The following is a 27,027-nucleotide window of genomic DNA, read 5'->3' as shown; positions in this document are numbered from 1 at the left end:
TCTTTATAACCACGAACAATAATTATTCCAAACAGTTATCATTATTCTACGGACATCAGTGGATTAAGGATCTGTGTTTTTACTCAGAAACCTATTTTTTTACTTCTTTCCCCAACACTCTCCCATTCTCATCCAGACTTTTAAGTAAATGATGGTCAAACTTTTAAAAGTCAGCCCCATTGTCCTTATAAATTACATGGGTTGATAACGTCAACTGTGATTTTTACTGAAATCACAATCCAATTGAGAATTTACAACTGGAGGATTCCACCATGAGGACTCACAGGTGTGTTTAGATGAAACTGGGATATTTCACAAACCTGCTAACCTCAGGCTTCAGTAAACAAATGTTTTTCATTTTTCTTGATGGGCCCTCAATACATATTTAATAGATGAATTGATGCTGAGATTCCACTATCTTCCAAACTTGGTTCAGTTTCACGTTGCCTCTAAAATAGACACCATTTAAAACACTGGAAGTGAAACCTAGTGGTTCTATCCTTCATTACTAAATATTTCTTAGGAAAGAAGTTTCAGTGCTTCTGGGACAATCTGATTATAATACATGTTAAACTGCAAACATCAGACAACATTTGAATATGTAAGAAGGTTTGAAATAAACTTTATTTGATTATAAAATGTTGATCACCTATAAAACTATAGTCTCTTTTTAAGCTATAGTCTTAATCAGTTGTACTATTTCGATATATAATCAGTTGTACTGTTTAGACATTACAACCAATTATTTGAGTGAGGAAGTTTCATACTAATAAGGCCAATACTGCTAAGTTTTTCCATTTTTAAAATAATGATCTTTCACTGAGAAGCAGCTTCTCGAATCCTCTCCTCGACTCCTACTCAGCTTCGGCCTCCTCGCCTCCTCTCCAGCCTCCACCATGTCCATCAGGGTGACCCAGAAGTCCTACAAGGTGTCTACCTCTGCCCCCAGGTCCTTCAGCAGCCGCTCCTACACCAGTGGGCCCGGCTCCCGCATCAGCTCCTCGGCCTTTTCCTGAGTGGGCAGCGGCAGCAGCTTTCGGGGCAGCCTGGGCACCGGCATGAGCATGGCTGGAAGCTACGGTGGGGCCCCAGGTTTGGGGGGCATCACAGCTGTCACCGTGAACCAGAGCCTGCTGAGCCCCCTCAAGCTGGAGGTGGATCCCAACATCCAGGCCGTCCGCACCCAGGAGAAGGAGCAGATCAAGACCCTCAACAACAAATTTGCCTCCTTCATCGACAAGGTGCGGCACCTGGAGCAGCAGAACAAGGTTCTGGAGACCAAATGGAACCTCCTGCAGCAGCAGAAGACTGCCCAAAGCAACATAGACAACATGTTTGAGAGCTACATTAACAACCTCCGTCGGCAGCTGGAAACTCTGGCCCAGGAGAAGCTGAAGCTGGAAGTGGAGCTTGGCAACATGCAGGGGCTGGTGGAGGACTTTAAGACCAAGTATGAGGATGAAATCCAAAAGCACACAGACATGGAGAATGAATTTCTCATCATCAAGAAGGATGTGGATGAAGCTTACATGAACAAGGTAGAGCTAGAGTCCCGCCTGGAAGGGCTGACTGATGAGATCAACTTCTACAGGCAACTGTATGAAGAGGAGATCCATGAGATGCAGTCTCAGATTTCTGACACGTCTGTGGTCCTGTCCATGGACAACAACAGCAACCTGGACCTAGATGGCATCATCGCTGAGGTCAAGGCCCAGTATGAGGAGATCGCCAACCGCAGCCGGGCTGAGGCCGAGACCATGTACCAAATCAAGTATGAGGAGCTGCAGACACTGGCTGGGAAGCACGGGGATGACCTTCATCTCACGAAGACGGAGATTCCTGAGATGAACCGGAACATCAACCGTCTCCAGGCTGAGATCGAGGGTCTCAAAGGCCAGAGGGCTTCCCTGGAGGCTGCCATCGCTGACGCTGAGCAGCGTGGTGAGATGGCTGTTAAGGATGCTCAGGCCAAGCTGGCCGAGCTGGAGGCCGCTCTGAGGAACGCCAAGCAGGACATGGCGCAGCAGCTGCGCGAGTACCAGGAGCTCATGAATGACAAGCTGGCTCTGGACGTGGAGATTGCCACCTACAGGAAGCTGCTGGAAGGCGAGGAGAGCCGGCTGGAGTCTGGGATGCAGAACATGAGTATCCACACCAAGACCACCAGTGGCTACGCAGGTGGACTGACTTCGTCCTACGGGACCCCTGGCTTCAAATACAGCCTGAGCCCCGGCTCCTTCAGCCGCACCAGTTCCAAGGCTGTGGTTGTGAAGAAGATTGAGACTCGAGATGGGAAGCTGGTGGCCGAGTCCTCTGATGTCCTGTCCAAGTGAAAGGCTCCTGCGGTCCCTCCCAGCCTCCCCCGCTCATTGGCTCCTGCAGATGGAGCTGTGCAGGGGAGCATCTGCATAGGAGACCTGAGGTTTCGCCCCTGTCCTCTGCCCACACCTGGCGGGAGTCGACTGCCGGGGGTTTCCCCTTTCGCCCATGACCCCACCTAAAAGCCAATGTAAGCGTCTTTTTCAGAATAAATCCAATTTGAGTATCTTTTTTTTTTTTTTCCAAAATAAAGCTTCAGTTGGCTCTGCCAAAAAAAAAATAAATAAAAAATAAAATAAAATAATGATCTTTAACCTTTTGAGGGGTCACAGACCCATTTTAGAATATGTGGAAACTGCTGATCTGCAAAAAAAAACCTCTATTCACTTACATGCCAAGTTGATAGAATTTCCTGGGATCTATAGATTCCCGATTAATATTCTTTTATCATCAGTAATATAGAGGTGATTTTAATCTTCCAGACATGTTGGTGACAATCTATAAAACAGAAGGGGAAATGGACCATTTATGAACATATTGTGTTCAAATTAAAACTATGTTAGCCAATCAGAAAAACGGTGTCTTGTTATAAAAATAAGGTCAAGTATGCAGTGGATGTTTATTGAAAAGATTTATTGACCCGAGTTCTGAGCAAGGGCTTCTCACAATATAATCTATATGACTCCAACAAAATTAAGAGAGATGCTTGTTTAAAATGCATATTCCTCGGCTCCATTTTTGGCCGAATAAACTGGCATCTCCTGTGATGGGAGCTGGTATCCTATAGCACAGCTGAACCAATTTCCAGGTGATTCTAATACACAGTTAAGATTGTCTCTTAACATGCTCATTCTTAACACTTAGCTTATGTCTTTTGCAAAGAGCTTTATTTATATTAGTATTGTTAGTCAGTCAATGTGGATGAAGATCTTACATAAACATCCAGAAAATGCCTTTGATAACTGCAATTTGGATAGTGGATGTCATCAGGGAGAGAGCCCTTGGAAGGCAGCTGCAAACAATTGTCACTCCACTGCACTTAGCATCAGAGTCAGGCCACTTTAGATTGGCCCATCACATTGTTTCATTTTTTGGTCCTTAGTCATTTGTTACAATAAAAATTAAGTTACAGGGAAGGAACACTGTGACAGGATAATGGACTCCTGCTCAGAAGAAACCAGCCTGCCTCCAATTCATCACAGCATTTATAGTGCATTAGAAGACATTACAGTGACAACATCATTCCTTTGGGGCAGGAAGAAAAACCAGATTGAGTGGAAAAGAGGGAATTTACTTCATGAACTTGGCAAAAGTGAAATAAAAATAGAATCCCGGAGTGGTTTAAATTGCCATGTTCAGCAAAGGACAAGGGAAAAGCTAACCATCTCTGAGGCTAACGTTCCAACATGTTAAAAAAAAAAAAATTAGCTTAGTTCACCTTGTATCACATGAGTAGTTTGTGGGTTAAAATGAAACGGTTGCCTAAGGAATAACAGAGAGGCATGGGAGAAAATGGGCAAAGTTAAGGCAATTTAAAATGATTAAAGCCCACAGAATATTTTGCAAATATAAAATCCTGGAGAGAAGCTTAATAATAATATTTGTCCAATGGACTGAGCCAAAGATATCCATATTGTCTAGGTATTTTCATTGGAAGCCTGAAGTATCATTATAAAATCATAAGAAATCTGTGTCTGTGTTCTCGTAAAAGTAAAAATGGTTGTTTGATGTTAGAAAGCAATGTTTTGAAAAGTAGGAGCTACAGGAATAGCATTGGGTAGGCAAGTCTGGCAATTTAGACCTGGGAACTTAATAACTTTATAGTATTTTTACTATTATACCCACACTATGTTAAGCCTGGGGGGAAAAAATGAGAGGGCACCAGGCAACTTGGTATAATGGAAACAATGTCTTCATTCGCTGAATGTTTTTTTTTTAAGTGCCATTTTTCTAAACTACACTTTTTTAGAAAGTAACATTTTTTTTTTTTTGTAGATCTCAGATCTCTCTGGTGGGGCGAAGTGGGGAGGGGAGATTCTGGTTTTCTCCTTAATAAAATCTTTAATTCACTTAAGAATCAATTTGAACAAAAATCTGTGTGGTCTCATTTTCTTCTCCTGTCAATCTGTGTTATTTCCAGGGTGAAAGGTAATTTTGACCGTAAACATGGTTTCTATCACCCATTTCTAATTTTAACCTATTTGTCTCCATTTGATTTACATTGGGTCTAGAGCAAATTAACTATTGTGAGCTTTTATTGAAAATTAATTAGGTGGCTAAAGTGCCCATGGCAGTCTCTGCCAGTGCATGTTTCTCTCCGGGTCGCCAGCCTTCTCCAGTTAAAACACCTAGCAACTTAAAATATCCATAAAACCAATGATATAATTAGTTCCAGAGTGGAACTCAATCTCTTTGAAATCAGATGCTTTCTTCTAGTGCTGAAGGGCCATGCTATAGCCAGCATTTTATGGTATCAGGGGATTTTCCTGGGGGTAAAGAATAGCTCATTGCAGCTGAATCATCTCACGTGACTTACAATAGGAGTCCCTGTGGTACCAAATACAGTTGCATCTCTGATCAGATTCCTAAGTCAAAGCAAGGAGATGAGGGAAGCTGGGCTTACCATACTGTAAATATAAAAAACAAGCTACCCATGAGTGTGTGTGTGTGTGTGTGTGAAGAAAGAGAGATCTTATACTTAAGAAAAGCCAGAAAAAAAAAAAAAAAAAAGAAAAGCCAGGATGTAAATGTGATTTATTGTAAATAGTTCCACAACATTAAAATGAATTTTTATTTTCGATGTATGCCGCTTCAAAGAAGAGCTCTGTGGGCTCATAAAAATGCAGAGAACAAATAGGGGCCTCTAAGTCCAATTTATATGCCATGCCCACTGTGCACCGAGACACATATAATCTGTAAAATGTCAGCTTCAAAGTTCCACCGAAATGGGTGTTAACCCTGACCTCTGGCCTCGCTGCCTCTGGCTGGGCCTGCGTGCTTTCTTTACCAGCTGTTTTAGATAAATGTGTTCCATTTTTAAGAGATTGTCTCAGCGTTTTTTTTTACATGAATAGTGGTAATATTATTAACTCTCACTGGAGAAACCAGCTTTTCTAAGAGGGTTTTACAGAGGAACCAATCATTTCATGACCCATGCAGAGAGGAGTGGATTAATAAATATGTCATTGTCCTGAAAATATTTAAACAACACTGGGAGAAAAGAGCAAGGCACACAACAAAAGGAAAGCATATTAGTAGTGTTTCCTGTCAAAATTCACAGAGGAAGCACTTTATTTAGACCATTTTCTCCATAAAGAGACATGGCGGGCCAAAATAAACATAGTGAAGGAATCTGGTTTATCCCACTTTGGAGATTGGAGACCATCAGCTCAACCAATGTTATGAGACCAAAACCAGGTTTTCTCTCTTGAGGCTGCTAAGTAAAGCCATCGACAGAGGCAAGTGGATAGACTTAGTGGATCCATAGTGCACAGTTAAGTGGTACACACTGGTACCATTTCTTACAGGGCTGAGCAGAATAATTCACTTACGAGGCTCAACAAGCAGAAAATTCAGAGATACATATATAAAATTTTCATGTGGGGGATTTACCCAACCAAGACTATAAACAACGGTTTCAGAGTCCGGGGATGTTTTTCCATTTCCACAGAACAAAGTAAATCCTGACAATGTTTACTGAGTGCCTGGATTGCCTGGATGCCATATAGTTCTTGATGGGAAATGGGTTTAAAGACATGTTGTTGTTCAATCACTAAGCTGTGTACGACTCTTTGCAACCCCATGGACTATAACACACCAGGCTTCTCTATCCTTCACCATCTCCTGGAGCTTGCTCAAACTCATGTCCATTGTGTCAATGATGCCACCTAACTGTCCCATCCCCTGTCACCCCCTTCTCCTCCTGCCTGCAATCTCTCCCAGAATCAGGGTCTTTTCCAGTGAGTTGGCTCATCAGGTGGCCAAAGTATTGGAACTTCAGCTTCAGCATCATTCCTTCCAGTGAATATTTAGGTTTTATTTCCTTTAAGAATTGACTGGTTTGATCCCCTTGCAGTCCAAGGGACTCTCAAGAATCTTCTCCAGCACCACAATTTGAAAGCATTGATTCTTCGGCGCTCAGCCTTCTTTATAGTCCAACTCTCACATCTGTACATGACTACTGGAAAAACCACAGCTTCGTCTAAACAGACTTTTGTCAGCAAAGTGATGTCCCTGCTTTTTAAAACACTGTATAGGTTTGTCATAGCTTTCCTTTCAAGGAGCAAGTGTCTTTTAATTTAAGGATAATTTCTATTAGCCTAAAAAATTGACTTTCCAGGATCAAAAAGCCCATCAAACTTCACAGAGATGAGCATTGTCACCAGGAAGAGCAAGTGTAAATGGAAATGAAGTTATGAAATATACAGTTGTGGGGAAAACAAGAAATGAAGTTACATATGATGGAACCTAGTGATGTATGGTGAGTTTCATTGAGGTGATAACACTCTGAAATCAGTTCTGATGAACAATTGCTAGGACCCAGGTTAGCAACTGAGAAAGGGAATACTATGCTATTTGCTAAAGGAGACAGAAGATGGAAGGGATACAAGAGAAAAATAGACGGCCTTTTGGCGTGAAGCATTCATTGTAACCCACATGAAGAGAAGAAAGTGGGGGCAAGATGACCAATCCATTCTTGGTCAGCTTTTGCCAGCTGTCAGAGTCTCTTCTTCTGACTGGTACCCATTTTGTTGAATCTTGAAACTACGGTTTGCAATGTGTTCAGAATTTAATACAAGGATAGAAAACATTACAAAATCCTGAAGTTATTACACCCCTTCAAATCCACATGCATTTGAAATAGGATCCCAAATTCTCAGCATTAAATTTTATATAAGGACGGTTTTGAATTCTTTCATGTGTAGAGATTGATATCATTTAGATTGAATAAGGTACAATGAGTGTTTTTTTAATGCGAATAAGTTTCTCAAAATAGGTAAGGCTGTTGAAAATCACTAAAGAAATCATTTTGAAAGGGTACATACACCTCCTCTAGAATGTCGTATTTGGCGCTTCCAAATGTGTTACCCCAAAGTATTAAGTCTACACCAGGTGAGAAGGTGGTTTTTGAAATTGATCCTGCAGAATTGTCCCTTTAAAGTGGCTGCTTTCATGAAGCAGCCAGTATTTATATATTATTATAAAGATAATACCCTTACTTTACCTCACAAGGGTGTTCTGAGAATTAATTAATGTTTGCCAAGTACTTTGAGCTCTGTAGATGAAAGGTGAAGTGGAAATGCTAAGTAGTATTATTATTTTCATCTGTATTTGAACTTGCCTCTTATAAGACAATCCTTATTTAAGATAATGATCTCTCCTTCGGGGAGAAAAGGCAAAAATGGCCTCATCCACAATCAAACCCTCATAAGGAGGGCAGGTGTGATTATGAGGATTTGGCCTAAAGAACAGATTGAAGTGGATGGCAAACTTCAAAAGCATATATTCCCAAATCCCAAGACTTCTCCTGGGAGTCCCACAAGTGCCAGGTTCATCCTATAATCCCTGTTGAGATATGGCCAAATGCAAAGGCCAGGACCAGTTAGGTATTTACATGGCATGTAAATAACAACCCAAACCCTTTCAATTAACCTCTTTCCTGCTAGATGTTTGTGAGGTCCACAATCCAATTACTGAAAAGAAAGATACTCTCTTAATCCTGCTGCTGCTGCTTCTAAGTCGCTTCAGTTGTGTCTGACTCTGTGGGACCCCATAGAGAGCAGCCCACCAGGCTCCTTTGCCCATGGGATTCTCTAGGAAAGAATACTGGAGTGGATTGCCATTTCCTTCTCCACCCTTAATCCTACCAAGAAGTTAAAGGACAATGTTGAGAAATTGGTTTGGCTAAACCAGTTGGCTAATTGCCTTGAAAGGAATTGATTTTGCTCTGTTCTGTGTCTTCAACTCTAAGTCTAACCCTGGTCAGTGGAGGAGAATGATTGCCAAAGATTTCGACGGGTCCCTCTGAGAGTGTGTCGGACTGCAGTGAAGAAGGACAGAGCAAATCTCAGGATCCTGAAGGACTCAGAAGCTGTTTGCTCCTCCCCCTACAGAGTGCGTCCTTTTCATGGGCAGAGAATGGATCTTTGTTATCAGTATCTCTTCCAACACCCCGGTAGGTACAGACTGGTGAAGGAGGAACAGATGGCATACTGGCAATATATTGGGGGAACCCGTCTACACCCAGAAAACCAGATTCCTTCCTGAAAAGTGGTTTGAAATTTCTTGGAGGCTTCTAACTCTGTGCTTCCACGGAGGTGTTCATATAGGCAGAGAAACTTTAAAATTGACTCGTTTTTATTCTTGCCCCAAATTAAAGGCTTGCCTACCATCAATGACTTCCCTCTCAACAACTGACATATACAAGTGCCAGTCTTTCTGTATGTTTTTTTTTTTTAAATCATGATTATCTATATCTTCATCTCTAAGATTCAACACTTTCATCTAAAGCTAATTGGGATTATCCCAGGGTGATAGGAGACAGGTTTCAGCATCAGTCACTGAACCCTCCCAATTACCTGCTGAAGTGGACACTATAAAGCAACCCCCTTTTACAAAGAAGGAAACTGAGACCGGAAGTTCAGGAAACTTGCCCCAAGTTGCCTAACTAGGGAGTGGCAGAATCAGAAACAGGTACGATTCGGCATTGCGACACAAGAGGCAGTGAACTGAAACACTGAACTGTTTCCTCCACGCCCCTACAACAGAGTGTTTAAAGAAGATATTGCAAAGCGCAGCACATTTTAGTGCATCAGGATATATACTATGCATAAGGAAACATTCTCTTTTAAAAAAAAAATTGCATTCATCCTCCAAATTAAGGACCTAAGGATTCTGAAAATATCCAAATTACACAGTGACCAAAGGAAAAAGTTTGGTAAAATGTGTCAAGTTTTCTTCGAATGTTTCCAACCCTGTTGACCTATCTCAAACACATCCCTTTCCCCAGGCAGTTCTGAAAACTCAGTCTTGAAGTTCACCATATGCTTTCAGATTTATCAGAATTACTCCTGATCCTGAAGCAGATACACTTCTGCCTGTGCACAAAGAACTCAGAGCCCTGGCAGGCAATTAGATAGAAAAGAAACAGTTCAGCTATTAAGCTGCTTTTAGATGCCCTGCACAGAATAGACGAGCTCTTAAAAAATCACTTAACGTAAGTATCAAGGTGCTGCAGAAGTGCCAAACACTCAACCGAGTTTGTTTCTAGAAACTTAAAAGGAATAAGACTTTCAGGTTTGTCCTTTAATCCAATAAATTTTTAAAAGATGATTAAACGAAACAATTTTTCTTCTCCTTCAAAAGCACAACTTTAAAACATTTTCTTTTTTCCTGTTAGTCCCTGGCTATCCTAGTTTGTCCTCATTTATCCAGCAGGGGTCGCTCTTGCCCACTGTACTTTTTAAAGGAATCCTTGCTTCTCCGCACTATTTTCAGGGGCTTGCCTGCGTGTGTGTGCGCGCGCGCGCGCGCACTGGTGTGTGTTCGGATGTGCTCAGTCATGATCGACCTTTATTTCAGGCAGCAGAATGAAGAAATATGGACAAAGATGTCAGGCTTGAGAGATTGAAGAGAAACAAATCTGTGGTTTTGGAGGTGGGATTGCAATGTTGGGGAAATGGATGCTTTGATAATGGCTCTGTTTGAACAAGTAGGCTTCAAGTCAGTACTTCAAATTTCTCAAATAAATTAATCAGTCCTTGTCACAAAACGATTAGCCTTAACTCACTCTGACTCTGAGTTTATAAGTGAGTGAAAGTTGCTCAGTTGTGTCCAACTCTGCGACCCCATGGACTATACAGTCATGGGATTCTCCAGGCCAGAATACCGGAGTGGGTAGCGTTTCTCTTTTGCAGGAGATCTTCCCAACCCAGGGATCGAACCCAGGTCTCCTGCATTGCAGGCGGATTTTTTACCTGCTGAGCCACAAGGGAAGCCAAACCTGAATTTATGCTGTGTCTCTTTTCTGTGTATTATTATCTGGCTTCTAAGTAGGGAATGGGGAATGGAGCTGCGTGTACTTCTGTTCATCTAGGCCATTGTCAGCCAGACCCTTCCTCGGGGTTCAGCCTGGCCTTGGTAATCACTCATACCTTGCAGAGCAATGACTGTCTAAAACGCAGTGATTGTTCAGCCTTGGGTGGAAGTTAGTCTTTAACTGTAGCAACTTCTTCCTGCAGGAACTCAGGGCAGGCTCACACAGGCCACTCAGATCGGATCCTGAGTCTCAGGGTACATGTGAAAGGGGTGCTAGGGAAGGCATGGTCTTCCTACATCCCCACTTCAGGAACTTCTCCTGAGGCCCCACAGGCAGTCCAAGCAGGAAACAGCTTGATGCGTGGCCAGGTTTTGACACTGAGGAATGCAGGAGTGGGGTTCTAACACTGAACAAAGTGGTTGCTTGAGGATGGGGCTGCATCAATAAAGACACATGAAACATAAAGCACCACTTTTGATTACTCTACACCTCTATATACCTTTGGGTGATCGAACACTGACATTTAAATCAGATATTTAAAAGACTCCCTTTTACTCTGCTTCCTCTGCATCTTTTTTTCTCAGTGCTCTAGTGAAGTGAAAGTCATGTCCAACTCTTTGCGACCCCATGGACTGCATAGTCCATGGAATTCTCCAGGCCAGAATGCTGCAGTGGGTAGCCTTTCCCTTCTGCAGGGGATCTTCCCGACCCAGGGATCAAACCCAGGTCTCCTGCATTGCGAGTGGATTCTTTACCAGCTGAGCCACAAGGGAAGCCCAAGAATACTGGAGTGGGTAACCTATCCCTTCTCCAGCAGATCTTCCTGGCCCAGGAATCAAACCAGGGTCTCCTGCATCGCAGGCAGATTCTTTACCAACTGAGCTATGAGGGAAGCTCTAGACTTAAAAACAAATACACCTTAATTTTTAGAACAGTGCCAGGATCATAGTAAAATTGAGTGGAAAGCACAATTTCCAGACACTCCCTGTCCAGACTTGCATGCCCTTCCCCACTATCAGCATCCCACGGGAGAGGGTACATTTGTTACAACTGATGAACCTACACTGATACATCATCAGCACAGAGTCCATAGTTCACACAGGGCTCACTGCTTGTGTTGTATGTTCTACACGTTTTGACAAATGTATAAGGTTCTGTATCCAACATCGTAGTATCATACAGAATAGTTTCGTTGTCCTAAAAATCCTCTGTGCTCCACCTATTCATCCATCCTGCCCTGACAACCACTGATCTTTTTACTGTCTCCATAGTTTCGCCTTTTCCAGAATGTCATATAGTTGGAATCCTATAATATGTAATCTTTTCGGACTGACTTCTTTCACTTAGTAGTATGCATTTGAATTTCCTTCTTTTCAAGGCTGAGAGCTCATTTCTTTTTAGCATTCAATAATACTCCATTGTCTGGATGAAATACAGTTACTTACTTATCCATTCACTTATTGAAGGATATCTTGATTGCTTCCAAGTTCTGGCAAGGATGAAATAAACCTGCTATAAACTTCCATGTATGGGGAGTTTGTGTGGACACAAGTTTTCAACTCTTTTGGGTAAATACTAAGTATAGCAATTCCTGGATGAAATGATAACCTCAATACCTTTTCTTCATGGTCTTCACAATTGTTGTGTCAACATCCTACCTTCAAAATGACATAACAGGTGCTTTCTGCAGTTTGCATTCGGGTGGATGACTACTCCCTTTGCTCCCCAATTCTACCATCAACTCCCAGAAAAGCACCCTTGTCAGAGGAGCAGCAGCTATGCTGAGGAGGCTGCAATCACCACAGATGCCTCTTCAGATGGAGACAAAAGTGAGGAGGTGTGGTTTTATGAGTGGTTTATCCAGAATTAGACCAAACCATATCCAGTGAAATACACTCTTCATAATACTGGGGTTTCCAATTGCCACTGAATTCAATTCGTTCAACTTCATATTTGGGGAGTGGGGAGAGGACATGGAGGAAAATACTGTGCAGCAATGGTGGTGGTAGGGGGTGTGTAGGGAGGGAGGCTTTAATGAACAATTTGGTGTCGAATTTGTGTCCCAGCACTGGAAGCTTGTCAAGAGGATTTGGAGTTTCTGAACTATGCCCTTGCTCTTTTTGACTCCATGGAGTTTTCTTGTTTAGACCCCCAGACTGTGCCAGTGGAATCGATGAGCTGCTCTATAGATTGAGAGCTGTTAGCCACCAAGCACCAGCCTCCACTGTGCCTTCTGCAGGTTCTGTAACACCAGCCAGTATCTGCTTTGTTTATACTGCTGATGTCTCTCTGTTATTAACATCCTTTTTATGACTGACAACTTTTGCTCTGCAGCAAATAGTTTTCTAAAAAATAAACCAACTCCAGATTATTTTGATGGTTGAGATAACATGCTGAATGTAAAAATGGACATTTTCCAATAACTCCAGTGGGTGATCTCCGGTAAAATGAATGAAGCTGCTGTCTCGAGGTGGCCCAGCCCACTATTCCAGGAGCACTAGAGAATATCAGGAAGAAAGAGACACCTACAGGATATCAATTTTAAAGGATAAATAATGTTGCCAGAGCTTGTGAGAAGTGAGGTATGTCCGACCCACTTCATTTAATGCTTCCATGTCTTAGGAACAAATCCCAAACTATACGAAGTAATCCTACAGCTGCACGATTGTGAAACAATAGACACTAAGTGATTATGTCTCCACTAAGCAGTTGAAGTAGTTTGTTTTAAAGCCATTTTAGAATTACAGAAACTTTAAGAGCCATAGGGACAAAGAGGTCAGCCTATCAAGGCTGGTAATTCCAAAGGATCCCTACTATTATCTTCAGGTAAGGTCCATCTAATCAAGGCTATGGTTTTTCCTGTGGTCATGTATGGATGTGAGAGTTGGACTGTGAAGAAGGCTGAGCGCTGAAGAATTGATGCTTTTGAACTGTGGTGTTGGAGAAGACTCTTGAGGGTCCCTTGGACTGCAAGGAGATCCAACCAGTCCATCCTAAAGGCGATCAGTCCTGGGATTTCTTTGGAAGGAATGATGCTAAAGCTGAAACTCCAATACTTTGGCCACCTCATGCGAAGAGTTGACTCATTGGAAAAGACTCTGATGCTGGGAGGGATTGGGGGCAGGAGGAGAAGGGGACAACAGAGGATGAGATGGCTGGATGCCATCACGGACTCGATAGACGTGAGTCTGAGTGAACTCTGGGAGATGGTGATGGACAGGGAGGCCTGCAGTGCTGCGATTGCGATTCATGGGGTCACAAAGAGTCGGACACGACTGAGTGACTGAACTGAACGGAACTGAACAACGTCACTTTACGTCTTCCACTAGAGGGTATTTTAAAGCCTCCCTAAATCAGATGTCCTATGGTTTATTTTTATAGTTATTCCACAAAAACATCCTTTATAGGTGTTTGATTTTTCATTTACATTAATACTTAAGCAGCTAAGGTGTACACAGAATATATACAGAGAACTAGAAACATTAACTAAATATCTATACTGTTGTGTTTCTACAGGGCTTAAAGAAATGTCTAACTCCCAGGGAACCTGGTTTTGGGAAACACTTCCTGGCAAGTTGTCATTTGGTTTAGTTCATCAGTTTCTAACAGTAATTCTTGCTTGGTGCTGCATTAAGAGGATGTGTTCATACACAGGGCATCGTCCGCGGCCTTCTGATGCTCCCATAAAGAGATGGGACATTTCAGTGTGATGTGGGGGTGCTGTATAGGAGGGGGGTCAGCATCTCTGAATCCCAGCCTGGAGGTCTTACTCCTGACACACCTCAAAACAACCAGTAAGTGTCAGGAGGTAGAGGGTGGGGGCGGGGGCGGGCAGAAGACCCAGGAAAGGACCTCAGGCATCTCAGATGACATGAGCAAAAGTACTGATATGGTAGGTATCTGAAGGACAAGGAGGAGACTTAAAAGGGATAAGGCTGAAGAAGTGCCTGGGAGTACACTGGGGGGTTGGTGGTCTATGCTGTAGGCAATGGGGAGTCACGGCAGAATTTTAAGTGGGGATTTTTTAGGATGGGATATTCTGATGATTATGCGGAGGACTGTGGCTTGGAGGGAGCATGACCAGAAGCAGGAAAGTTACTGGCAAGGCTTGGTCAAAATGCAGGATTGAGGTGAGGGGCGTGGCTTCATGACTCCTAAATAAGCTGAATAAGAGAATTCTTTCAGATACAGATATGCTGCAGTGCATTCCATACTTGTCCAGTGGATGAGAGCACTTTGGGAGGGTGAAGACTTCATGTGCCCCTGTATACCTGGTCTCCTCTGAAAGCTCTCCCTCATCCCTAAGCATCCCAAGATCAGAGGCCACCAGCTACTGGGTTTCAAAACAGAGACAGCTCCCTCTTTCTCCCTGCCATACCTGTTCTTTGATGCTGGAAAACCATTTAGGACAAGGATTAAAAATAAGATGCCTACACAACCTCTAACTTTTCTTTCATGCTTATTAGGCTTGGGATGCTAAAGAATCTGAGGGAAGTAATAGATTGCCTAATCTGACATCTGATCCTGTGCTGGTTGTTTGCTTTTGCCCCTCCAGATAGATTCTCTGCTCTTCCGTGGCCACTCTGTGCCCCAGAACATTGGCTGCTGTAGGCAGCACCATCAGATTCTCTTGCTGAAGCTCCTGCTGGATTCTCATAAGGGTTCCACCACGTCTAGCCCCTTGATGTCGGGGTGGGAGTAGCCCCCTATGGTTACAGTCCCTGAGTGCTCCTCTAGCCTCTCACCAATTCTCTTTACCAGCCTTATTGTTATTCAGTCGCTAAATCGTGTCCGACTCTTTGCGACCCCATGGATTGCAGCACACCAGGTTTCCCTGTCCATTATCTCCTGGAGTTTGCTCAAACTCATATCCATTGAGTCAGTGATGCCATCCAACCATCTTATCCTCTGTCGCTCCCTTCTCCTCCTGCCTTCAATCTTTCCCAGCATCAGGGTCTTTTCCAATGTTTACCAGCCTACGCTTTGCTAAATAGCAACTTCATTTTATTCTTTGCAGTGTGAATAACTCTTTCGAGAGTTTCCTGACATCCTTCCAATGATATAGGTTCTTTCCTGCATTTGCACTTGGGCAGGAGTAGGACACTGAGCTCCTGAGCATGAGGGTAGCCATGGAGAAAGGAAGACATCAGAAAGAGGACTCTGGGGTCATAGAAGACCTCCTTCACACCTATTGCATGGGTGCCTGGCTGCCCATCTGCCTGTATGTCCTGTGAAAAGCTGGCTTCACAGATCTGGTTTGAATTTATATTAGAAAAATCCTGAATTGATTTGTAACCTCCAATCTGTAATTCATAAGCACTCCATCAATAGGTATTTCTTGTCTAAGTGTGTAACTTAGTAGACATCAGAGGAAGGGAAACCAGAAACATACAAATGTCGTCTTAAGTTGTGCATATAACAGAGTCTTCAAGGGTTAAGAAACAGCCACATGCTGTGCAGCAGGTATGGTAGGTTTACCAGAGGTTTTCTTTTGTGCTTCTACAATAAAGTGGCTGGTGGTCTGCTGGCTACAGCCTGTTACACATTCCTTGCTTTTATTAGGATAACCATAAGCCTCAAAGACCCACCCTGATGTCAGTGGCAGGTTTTATAGAACACTCACAAGTTTCTTCTTGTTGTATTCGGGGGTATATAAAGTGTGAGGCATAATAGGTAACAGGTTGGAAGACCAGTTCAGGGCCGACAAAAGTCCCAATTCCTGATGTGAATATTTAATACCTTCTTATTACAGGAAAAGTTGACTACCAGATGCCTGTTACCGTGGCTCCAGAGCCCACTAAAGCTTTGAGTTCCTCCAGGAGAGGGTGGGTTTTGGCAGCTCCTCTTGCCGTTCTAACAACCCAGACACCAGGACACACCCTGTTGACTTAGGAACGCTGGAGAGGAGCATTTGCTGGAAATGTCTCTTCTGTTATTCAGTGGCCAAGTGACTGATTACTTCTAAGACAGTGATTTCATGAGATGATAGAGCGTGGTGGTTTAAGAAGTTGTTTTCAATAAACTCAAAAGCTTCACAACAAATGTAGGCTCTATGTTGGTGTGTTTGCATCACTAAGACAGCATATCAGGATGTACATTTATGGAGGTACCTGATATATCCCCTGAGCTCCAGTTGTAGTTAACTGACATGACAGAGACCCAGCCCTGCACTCCTGGGCAGAAAAACACCCTCACAACTTGTCAGCTTCTAGGCACTGTAGTTTGTCCAGCTGTGTTCTGACCACAGCCAGTCTGGGAGTTGGATCATTTTGCATTTCTAGGGCATGTTTCCTGACATAATGCTCACTGGCTGCCTCCTACCTCAACTCCCTGGGGTGGTGAGAGGAAGGATCCTTGCAGCCTGGCTTCCACCACCTGCTCTGGTCACATTGGCATGTCCCATGGCCTTGGACTGAGAGAGGACCCAGGCTGCAGGGCTAAGCTCCTGTCACTGTCCCAGGTTCCCTGGGTAAAGGAAGCTGATGTTCCAAGAACACTACCTATGGGCTTCCCTGGTGGTTCAGTGGCGAAGACTGAGTTCCCAATGCAGAGGGCCCAGGTTCAATTCCTGGTCAAGGAGCTAGATCCCACATGCTCCAACTAAGAGTTCACGTGCCACAACTAAAAAACAAAGATCCCTTATGTTGCAATGAAGAGCTGGTGCAGCCTAAATAAATATTTTTTTAAAAAAGAAAAAGAATAACCACCTATTATAAAAACACTTTTACTCAATATTTTTATGTTGAGTTGGCCAAAAAGTTTGTTTGGTTTTTTAAGATGTTACAGAAAACTCTATTGAACTTCTTGGCCAACTCAATATATAGGGTGAGTCTACTGAATTGGTTTTTAAAAACTCTAAATTCAAGAACATCTAAACTATAAATAACAAATGATTTGAAATACATTTTTGTTTTTCTTTTTCTTAAAAAAAATCCAAAATGGAAATAGCTATATGTTACTATCCTGCTTAAAACCCTGGCTCTCTATTCCTCTTAAAATCAAATGCAAAGACCATTAACAGGATCTCTGAGGCCATCTTGCTCTTATGTGAATTTCCTCCTTTCCCCAGGCAGTAAGCACTCTGGCCTCCTTTTAACTTCTTAAACTCACCATGCCTCAGGGTCTTTGTACATGCTAATCTCCACATCTGGAATATTTTTCTCTTTCTTTCTTCTTCCTCTTCCTCTTCCCCTTCAGATTTCAGTTTTAATACTATTTCTTCAGAGAAGCTTTCCCAGACTCTAGCTTAGGTCAATCCCTCTTGATTTAATAGTTACCTAGACTTCTCTATCAGGCGTTATTGTCATTGGAAGCATAAATTATTAGTGCAAATACTTATTCAATGTCTTATTCCCATCTAGATCATAGACATGAGGAGATAATGGATGCTGTATTCTCAATGCTTAGCAGAGTACTGTTCGTATAGACAGATGTCTAATTGTTGAATTAATTATTCAAATAATGCATACTTATTACAAAGCAGATGACCAAAGTAAAGAAAAAAGTAAATAAGAAAATTAAAATAATCTATATCTCTACATCCCAGGCAGAACAACTTTAACATTTCAGTATATTTTCCTTAGGTCCTTAAAAACAAACAAACATATGTGGTGTGTGGATAAATATTACCTGCTGAAAGCTGGATCCTTTGGACATTTAGAAAAATCTTAAAATGCACCAGGCTCCTGGTATTCAAAACTGATGTTAGTGGGGGAGAGTCTGAGTAGGGAGATCGCCATTCATAGTCTCCATGCACGCTATGTGCACGCTAAGTCGCTTCAATTGTGTCCAACTCTCTGTGACCACAGACTGCAGCCTGCCATGCTCCTCTGTCCATGGGATTCTCCCAGCAAGAATACTGGAGTGGGTTGCCATTTCCTCCTCCAATGCATGAAAGTGAAAAGTCAAAGTGAAGTCGCTCAGTCATGTCTGACTCTTTGTGACCCCATGGACTGCAGCCTACCAGGCTCCTCCATCCATGGGATTTTCCAGGCAAGAGTACTGGAGTGGGGTGCCATTGCCATGTGCATGCTAAGTCACTTCAATTGTGTCCAACTGTCTGCGACCACAGACTGCAGCCTGCCATGCTCCTCTGTCCATGGGATTCTCCCAGCAAGAATACTGGAGTGGGTTGCCATGTCCTCCCCCAGGGGATCTTCCCAACCCAGGACTGAACCCAGGTCTCTTACGTATCCTGCATTGGCAGGTGGGTTCTTTAACATTAGGGCCACCTAGGAAGCCCCTCCAAGGCTGGGGAGGGATTATAAGTCAGCTCTTAGGAGCAAGTTCTGGCACCTTCCTATCCGACTCCACCATCATTTTAAGAATGTTTATTTAAACTTTTAGTACAGTATCGATTTCTTAAATATTTAGAAATACATCACCTCACAGTTTAAATTGTGTTGCTATTGTTGCTACTCTTCCCCTAATTCATTTGTGAGGGACATTTTCAGAACTGTGGTTCCAGATTGCCAATTCCCAGCTCTTCTGCAAAGGGAGACATGTCTGGAAACAGACTGGGAGCAATGGCAATAATCTCCATTCCCAGATAACTGCATGATTTCTTTACCCCAGATGCTACCACAGTTTACTGCATAGAATCCATTTCTATCAACAGGGCTGAATTCACAGAGCAGGAACTGTTGTCCATATTATACGTGAGGAGATGTGGCATAAAGAGGTCACAGAACTTGCCCACAGCCACACAACTAATAAACGGCTGTGTCAGGCTTAAAACCCAAGTTGGCCTGACTCCAGAGCCCAGGGTCTGAGCCACCACACCACGCTGCCCAAAGCAGATCCCTCTAGATCACCAAGTGGATCAGGAATATGAGTGGACTTCACAAGGACTTAGGGCTTCCTGGGTAGCTCAAATGGTAAAGAATCTGCCCGAAGTGCAAGAGACCTGGGTTCAACCCCTGAGTTGGGAAGATCCCCTGGAGAAGAGCACGGCAACCCACTCCAGTACGCTCGCCTGGAGAATTCCATGGACAGTGGAACCTGACGGGCTACAGTCCATAGACTCGCAAAGAGTCGGACACGACTGAGCGACTAACACACTCACAGGGCCTTGGAAACCCCTGAGCTTGTGTATAAATTTTCTGTGTCTGTACAGATTTTTATCTTTGTCTGTATTTTTTCCTGGGGAGAAGTTCTCTATATTTCATTAGATTTATTTGGAACAAGAAAAATAAAATTTCATCTGGATTCACAATTATGCTAGTGTTTGTTGACTGGTTACCAAGTCTGATTCTAAGCACTTAACATGTATTAAATCCTTTAATCCTGGCAATAACTCTGAGCCACTAGCACTATTATCCCCATTTTATGATCAAAGAAACTGAGACACAGAGAGGCTGTCACTTGCCCAGGTCACACAGCCAACCACGGTGCAGGGATCCTATCCAGGCAAGTCCCTAGCATCTATGCTCTTTTTAGACCACAGCGAAGAATGCCTTCTTCACAGATCTTCCAATGTTTCGTGCATTTCCCTCCCTGAACCTGAGATGTTATCTCCCTGTTTCTATACACGATTTATGTAGTAGTTTTTCCTTCCCCCCTTAAAGTTATTAATAAACTGGCTATGGATCTTACAAGAAGACATCCCAGAATAAAAATTAGCAACTGCCCCCAGGAGGATTAGTCATATTAGTGATTCACACTACCATAAAAACTATTTTAAAAGACTGTCATCCCTCTGGTTTGAAATCTGCACAAGTTCTTCATGGAGTTGGGGTTCTGAGTTAAAAGGAGGTCCTTTTGGTGGGGGTAGGGACAGAGAAGTGACCAGGAGGTGAAAGGGGATCCCACTGACAGTCACTGAGCATATGGGCGTGGCCAGAGTTTACATATACCTACTCTGCATCTGTGAGTACACACTTCTGTTCTAAATATGGACCAAGACACACTTGACTTATATGCATTGATTAAGATGAATGAAGTTTGAATGATGTGATACTTTCTCTGCACCTTTTGAGATAATGAGACACAACCTAAACTGTTCCCGAATGGCTTTCATGGATTACTGTGTATGAAGACTAAACACACTTCATGGTTTTTCCCTTTACAGATGGAAAAATAGAGGTAAGAGCATCGGGCTACTTGTTCGGGGGATTCTAGGGGGTTTAATATAAAGCTAAGAAGAGAGTTATGACTTTCCTCTCCCTGCTGAGGAATTAGCATTTTCCTGATTAAGTGACATTGAGACCAAAGACTGAAATAACAGAGCCTCAGAGATGAGAATTGAGTCTGCCCCAGGGTCCAGATGAAGTGAAAGATGAAACAGGAAGCAAGTGCACTTACAGCGTGAGGCCTTGGCCAGCACCAACAGCCTTCATGGTTTAGGCTGAGCGGGTGTGGGAGAAAGGCCTGAAAAATACACGCTAGGCTGGCTTTCGAGAAAAGAAGATCTTATAGTGTTTTTTCTCTGAATGTTCAAATTCTGGCAGACTCCTACTTTCAGACCCATTAAAATTCAGGAAGGGAAAAACGAAAAAAATTGAAACCGTTTTCAAAGACGAAAAAGAAAACAACAAACACACCCACTCTTGCAAAAATAAAATCCCACCCCAAGAAAACCTTTATGAAAATGTTTTTGAGCTTTTAAAAACAGAAGGGGTTGACGTGTCAGTGGGGCACAGCCTGTGGACCATGGAATGACTATGAAATGTGGCATTCCCACCAGCGTCTGGGCATGAGTGTCTTAACTTTGTTTGATCCCTGGAGAAAAACAGCCCTGTTTCCTCCCTGGAAGAAGGAATAGAACCCATTTCTATGGATGGGCTAGATCCCACTGTGTTAATGTGGTTAGGTGGAGTGCGAGGAACAATTTGTTCTAATTCACTGCCTCAAAATAAGAGCCTCTCACTCTGGAAGTTTCCTTTCCAACCCACCCTCCCATGCAATCAACGGTCCAAGCCAAATCCTTCCTTCAGTCTCAGATTTCAGTTATATAAGCTGTTCTATCAAACAGACTCTTTCCAATTCAGACCAGAGTAAAATAGCCATTTATACAAACAGCTAGTGGTTTATGTAACCAGAGCCATTCAGGTGCCTCAGGTGAACAATGGCAGGCGGATTCCGCAGCTCTGAGCTCTGACTATGGTGGAACTTTGTTCCTACAGCTGGACGCCTCCTAAGAGGTCAGTCCTTCCTGCAGTCTCTCTCCAGGTTAAAGAGCATGTTACTTTGCATCCCTTGCAAATTCTTGTTCTTTATAGAGAACAGATTAAGCATTGTAATCTCAGGGATCAATGCTAGATTTTACTCCTGACGTTATGAAACTTGCTGATGATCAAAGCCGTGTATATTCAGAATTTCCATTTGAAAAATACAGAAAAATAAGAAAATTAAACACACCTGTAATTCCACTACCCAGAGTTAGTTACTTTTGACATTTAGTGTATATCCTTCTAGTCTTTCTTCTATGCATATCATATACATACATATCTACATGTACATATAATGTACTATATATGTACACATATATTAAGGTGTACATATATTAAAGTCGTGCACATAGACATAATATTTAAATGAATGATATATTATGACTATACTGGTCATTCTGTGTTTTACCCAACAATGACATCATCATCAACTCATTTTTTATCTTCATTTCTGTTGTCCTTCTAATGCCCCTGTGAGTTATCACCACCCGCATATAGCAGCTCAAATTTAAGGCCTCTGAAGTCTGTGATGTGAAGCCCTACCTTATGTCTCACTGCTGTTAAATGCTGCCCTAAGGAAGGCTTTGAATGACTGTCTGGCATTCCCATTGTATTCTCTCTAAACCATTCCCTCTTTCAGAGTGTTTAGAAAATTTCCATTTGGGGGGCATTCTAAATAATTCTGTGAGGAACATTCTCTAATATAAATATTTATACTACTATTCCCATAGTACAAAATCCTAGCAATGAAAATTCTGGGCCAAGGATATGCCCTTTTTCATGACTTTTTATTATATGCTGCCAAAATGCTTACCAGAAAGTGGAAATGAATTTATATTCCCATCAGCTACTGCTCAATACTCTAACCAAAGTTAGAGTTAGGCTTTTAAAAATATAAATTTTTGTAATTTAAAAAAATGATTAAAAATGAAAGAAAATATCGTTCTCAAGCTGCTCTCCTTAGGAAAACAAAAATACATACAAAAAATGTTTGATAATCTGCCTATTCTCTCATTTACAATTATAACATTTCTAGAAAAAAATCACTGGGGGACTAAAGTATATTTGTGAACTGCTAGGGCTTCCCAGGGGGGTCAGTGGTAAAGAACCCTCCTGCCAATGCAGAGATAGGAGACACGAGTTCAATCCCTGGGTCCAGAAGATTCCCTGGAGGAGGAAATGGCAACCCACTCTGGAAAATTCCATGGACAGAAGAACCTGGCGAGCTATAGTCTATAGGGTCGCAAAGAGTTGGACATGACCCAGCGACTAAGCACACCTCAAACACACACAGAGACACACACATTAGATTGATGTGATTAATTCACCTTCGGCCCCCAAAATATAAACCCTCCAGTTATTTTTTCCCTCCCTGTTTCCCCCTGCCCTGCAGACTCAGCCACAGCTTCTAATCGCCAGTCCTCCACAGGCTCACGGGCAGAGGCAACCTCTAACAACACAGCAGAAGGGAACTTGCAGAATGGGGAGAAAAAAGGGCTCAGGTTCACTGCTGTCAGCAAAAAGCTCCTATAAACAGAGAAACACATTAAGCCCTTCTGTTAATATGCTGTCTAGACTTGAAAAGATTGCTTTTCTCTCTGTCTTCTAAGCTTCAACTTTTGACCTTGTTTCTGTCCTTGTGTCTGTACTGGACTCAAGCAGTTCTTCAACAGTCAATTTACTGAATTACTTGTCACCTAAGCTACTGCAGTGACAGGGTGGGGACATGATCCCTATGAAATGAATGGAAAACTTGACGACACTTGACCCCCGAGGCAGAAAATGCAGGGAGTCCCCCTTCTGGTTTAAGGGTAAAATGATACTCTCCGCAGAAACTGGAGCAGATAATCCCTTTGTTGATTGTGGATGGAATCTTGGAAGGTCCTGGAGGGAGGGTTGAGAAGAAGAGCTTATGAGTTCCACGCTTGGGGATAGAAACCAGTTCCTAGCAACATGAATGTAGGTCTTTTTTTGGACTATGTTTTACTCTGGGACATTTCTTTTTCCTCTCCACATTCCCAGGGCCTTCATGCTAACAGCTAGGTCCTCAAGTCTCTCTCCAAGACGTAATATTTATTAAGCACTTGATGCATGCCAGGCATTTCTAAGCACTCATCTAACTGTTCTCTTTTAATCCTCCCAACTGCAATATTACAAGGTAGGTACTCTTGTTATTATCATTCCTGTTGTACAGATGGAGAAACTGACACAGTAAGAAGTTATGAAACTACCTGGGTCACAGGGGTTCTGGCAGCCACTGTGGAAGACGGTACGGAGATTCCTTAAAGAACTAGGAATAAAACCACCATATGACCCAGCAATCCTACTCCTAGGCACATACCCTGAGGAAACCAGAACTGAAAAAGACACATGTATCCCATTGTTCACTGCTGCTGCTAAGTCACTTCAGTCGTGTTCGACTTTGTGTGACCCCATAGACGGCAGCCCACCAGGCTCCCCCATCCCTGGGATTCTCCAGGCAAGAACACTGGAGTGGGTTGCCATTTCCTTCTCCAGTGCATGAAAGTGAAAAGTGAAAGTGAAGTTGCTCAGTCATGTCCGACTCTTAGTGACCCCATGGACTCTTAAGACCCACCAGGCTCCTCTGTCCATGGAATTTTCCAGGCAAGAGTACTGGAATGGGGTGCCATTGCCTTCTCCGATTGTTCACTGCAGCATTATTTATAATAGCTAGAACATGAAAGCAACCTGGATGTCCATCGACAGATGAATGGATAAAGAAGTTGTGGTATATATACACAATGGAATATTACTCAGCCATAAAAAGGAACACATGTGAGTCAGTTCTGATGAGGTGGATAAACCTAGAAACTATTATGCAGAGTGAAGTAGGTCAGAAAGATAAAGATAAATATTGTATTCTAATGAATATGTACAGAATCTAGAAATATGGTACTGAAGAATTTATTTACAGGGCAACAGTGGAGAAACAGACATAGAAAATAGACTTATAGATATGGGGAGAGAGGAGAGGGTGAGATGTATGGAAAGAGTAACATGGAAACTTATATTACCATATGTAAAATAGATAGCCAAAGGGAATTTGCTGTATGGCTCAGCAAACTCAAATAGGGGCTCTGTATCAGCCTAGAGGAGTGGGATGGGGAGGGAGATGGGAGGGAGTTTCAAAAGGGAGGGGATATATGTATACTTATGGCTGATCCATGTTAAGGTTTGACAGAAAACAACAAAATTCTGTAAAGGAATTATCCTTCAATAAAAAATAATTAAAAGAAAAGAAGTTATGAAACTAGAAGATCATGAGGGCAGATGTCTGACTCTTAGAGTCACAGGATTAACCAGTGTTCTATGCTGCTAATCAATCTAGATTTGTTGTTGTTGTTCTAGATTTTTTTTCTCCATCAATTAAAAAAATAATTTTTCCCCTTAATCTATCTGAGCCTGGCAGAGTTGGCTGAATTAATCCAATAAACACGTTTAGTCTGCTAATGGCTAATGATGGACTGAAGCGTGACCCGTATCAGTGAACGCATAGTTCTTTAGAACTTTCACAGTTAAAAGACTAGTGGTGACATCCAAGGATATCTGAGAAAGACATGTTGGTGGGAAGGGTTGATGGTAGTAGGAGGTGATGGGGAGATGGGGATAGAATATTCTTCAGTGGGGGACCTCTCTCTATCAGTCAATGGCTCACTCAGCACACAGAACAAGACAAGCCCTGGATGTAATATTTAGGCCTCTATCAGGAATGACCAAAAGCTCAGCTGTTTGTCTCACAAGCAAGTATTTCAGAGAACTCAGAAGCACTTAATGACAACCATCATCTGCCAACCACTGCCAAACACCATGCTCTGTGGGAATCACATAATTCCACAATCTTTCCACAACATCCAGTTTTCCAGCACATTTTTGTGATTAAGGACAGCAAGAGGAGTATGACAGGATTGCCCCATACAAATCTGTCACCCCAACTGGGAACAACCCAATTGAAACATCACAAACCCACAACAAGTTGTCACATCCTTTCTATTTGATTGACCCACAACATCCTGCAAATACTTCCCTCTCCCGACTCTCTCTGGGGCCAGAGCAGATTGTGAAAGAGAAAAGATGACTTGATGAAGGGTGTGGCCAAGAAAAAATATAATCTTTGGCTTGAAGATGTATATTTTGGTCTGGACAAATGTATTTGAAAGATTTTAATGAGTAACGAAGGTTGTGCTGACATTTAGAACAATATTTTTCATGCTTTTTAGGGTGAATTACTAATACAGTAATTCCTGGGTCAGGAAGATCCCCTGGAGAAGGAAAGGGCAACCCACTCCAGTATTGTTGCCTGGAGAATCCCATGGACAGAGGAACCTGGCGGGCTACAGTCCATGAGGTTACAAGAGTCAAACATGACTGAGTGACTTTCTCTACTACTACTACTAACACAGTCCCTGGCTTAGAGAAATGCCTGTTGGTTGAAAGAGCAAGTGAGTACTGAGAACCTGACATGATGTAATTCACCTACAGTTAAGACTGTGCTGAAACAGAGGTGAACCTTTAGTGGGGTCTTGAAGGGACATGAGAGTTGGACTATAAAGAAAGCTGAGCACTGAAGAATTGATGCTTTTGAACTGTGGTGTTGGAGAAGACTCTTGAGAGTAACTTGGACTGCAAGGAGATCAAACCAGTCCATCCTAAAGGAAATCAGTCCTGAAAATTCATTGGAAGGACTGATGCTGAAGCTGAAACTCCAATACTTTGGCTACCCAATGCAAAGAATGGACTCATTTGAAAAGACCCTGATGCTGGGAAAGATTGAAGGTGGGAGGAGAAGGGGACAACAGAGGATGAGATGGTTGGATGGCATCACCGACTTGATGGACATGAGTTTGAGTAAACTCCGGGAGTTGGTGATGAACAGGGAGGCCTGGCGTGCTGCATTCTGTGAGGTCGCAAAGAGTCGGACACGACTGAGCGACTGAACTGAACTGAACTGAACTGAAGGGGCTTCCAGAATTTGATAAATGATTGTCCTTTCGTCAGTCACTTCTATAAGCCACATCAGTTGATACAGGTAATTTGCTTCTCATTAAAAACACTCCCATTCTGGGACTTCCCTGGCAGTCCTGTGGCTAAGACTCTGCATTCCCAATACAGCAGGCCTGGGTTTGATCCCTGGTCAGGGAAGTAGATCCCACATGCTGTAACTAAGAGTTCATATCCCACAACCAAAAAAAAAGAAAGAAAGAAAAATAGACGCTGCATGCCACAATTAAAAGATCCCACATGCTGCAATGAAGATTGAAGATCCTTGGTCCTGCAGCTATGACCCGGTGCAGTCGGATACATATGTACATACTTACAAAAAACACTCCCATTCCTGAGATTATATTTATATTTTTCAAGACTATGAATGTCCACTAAAGATTGTTGTTTTGCCTTGCTTATTTTTATCAGCTGACGGAAAAGAGGAGTTTCCATGTTATGCTGCAGTAACAGGACAGACAATATCTGCTCAGAGGCATCTAG

At 42.6% G+C, this 27,027-nt stretch overlaps 1 pseudogene across 1 annotated transcript; it reads left to right on the top strand.

Annotated features, from left to right (window-relative positions):
- Positions 1 to 804: 804 nt before the first annotated feature.
- Positions 805 to 2,557, top strand: LOC113900466 (annotated as a pseudogene). The gene has a single exon (XR_003513143.1). The product of XR_003513143.1 is annotated as a keratin, type II cytoskeletal 8 pseudogene (transcript).
- Positions 2,558 to 27,027: the final 24,470 nt, after the last annotated feature.

Source organism: Bos indicus x Bos taurus, chromosome 10 (genome assembly GCF_003369695.1).
Source record: "Bos indicus x Bos taurus breed Angus x Brahman F1 hybrid chromosome 10, Bos_hybrid_MaternalHap_v2.0, whole genome shotgun sequence".
In the NCBI taxonomy this organism is placed as follows: domain Eukaryota; kingdom Metazoa; phylum Chordata; class Mammalia; order Artiodactyla; family Bovidae; genus Bos; species Bos indicus x Bos taurus.
This window is presented reverse-complemented; position numbering and strand designations above follow the sequence as displayed.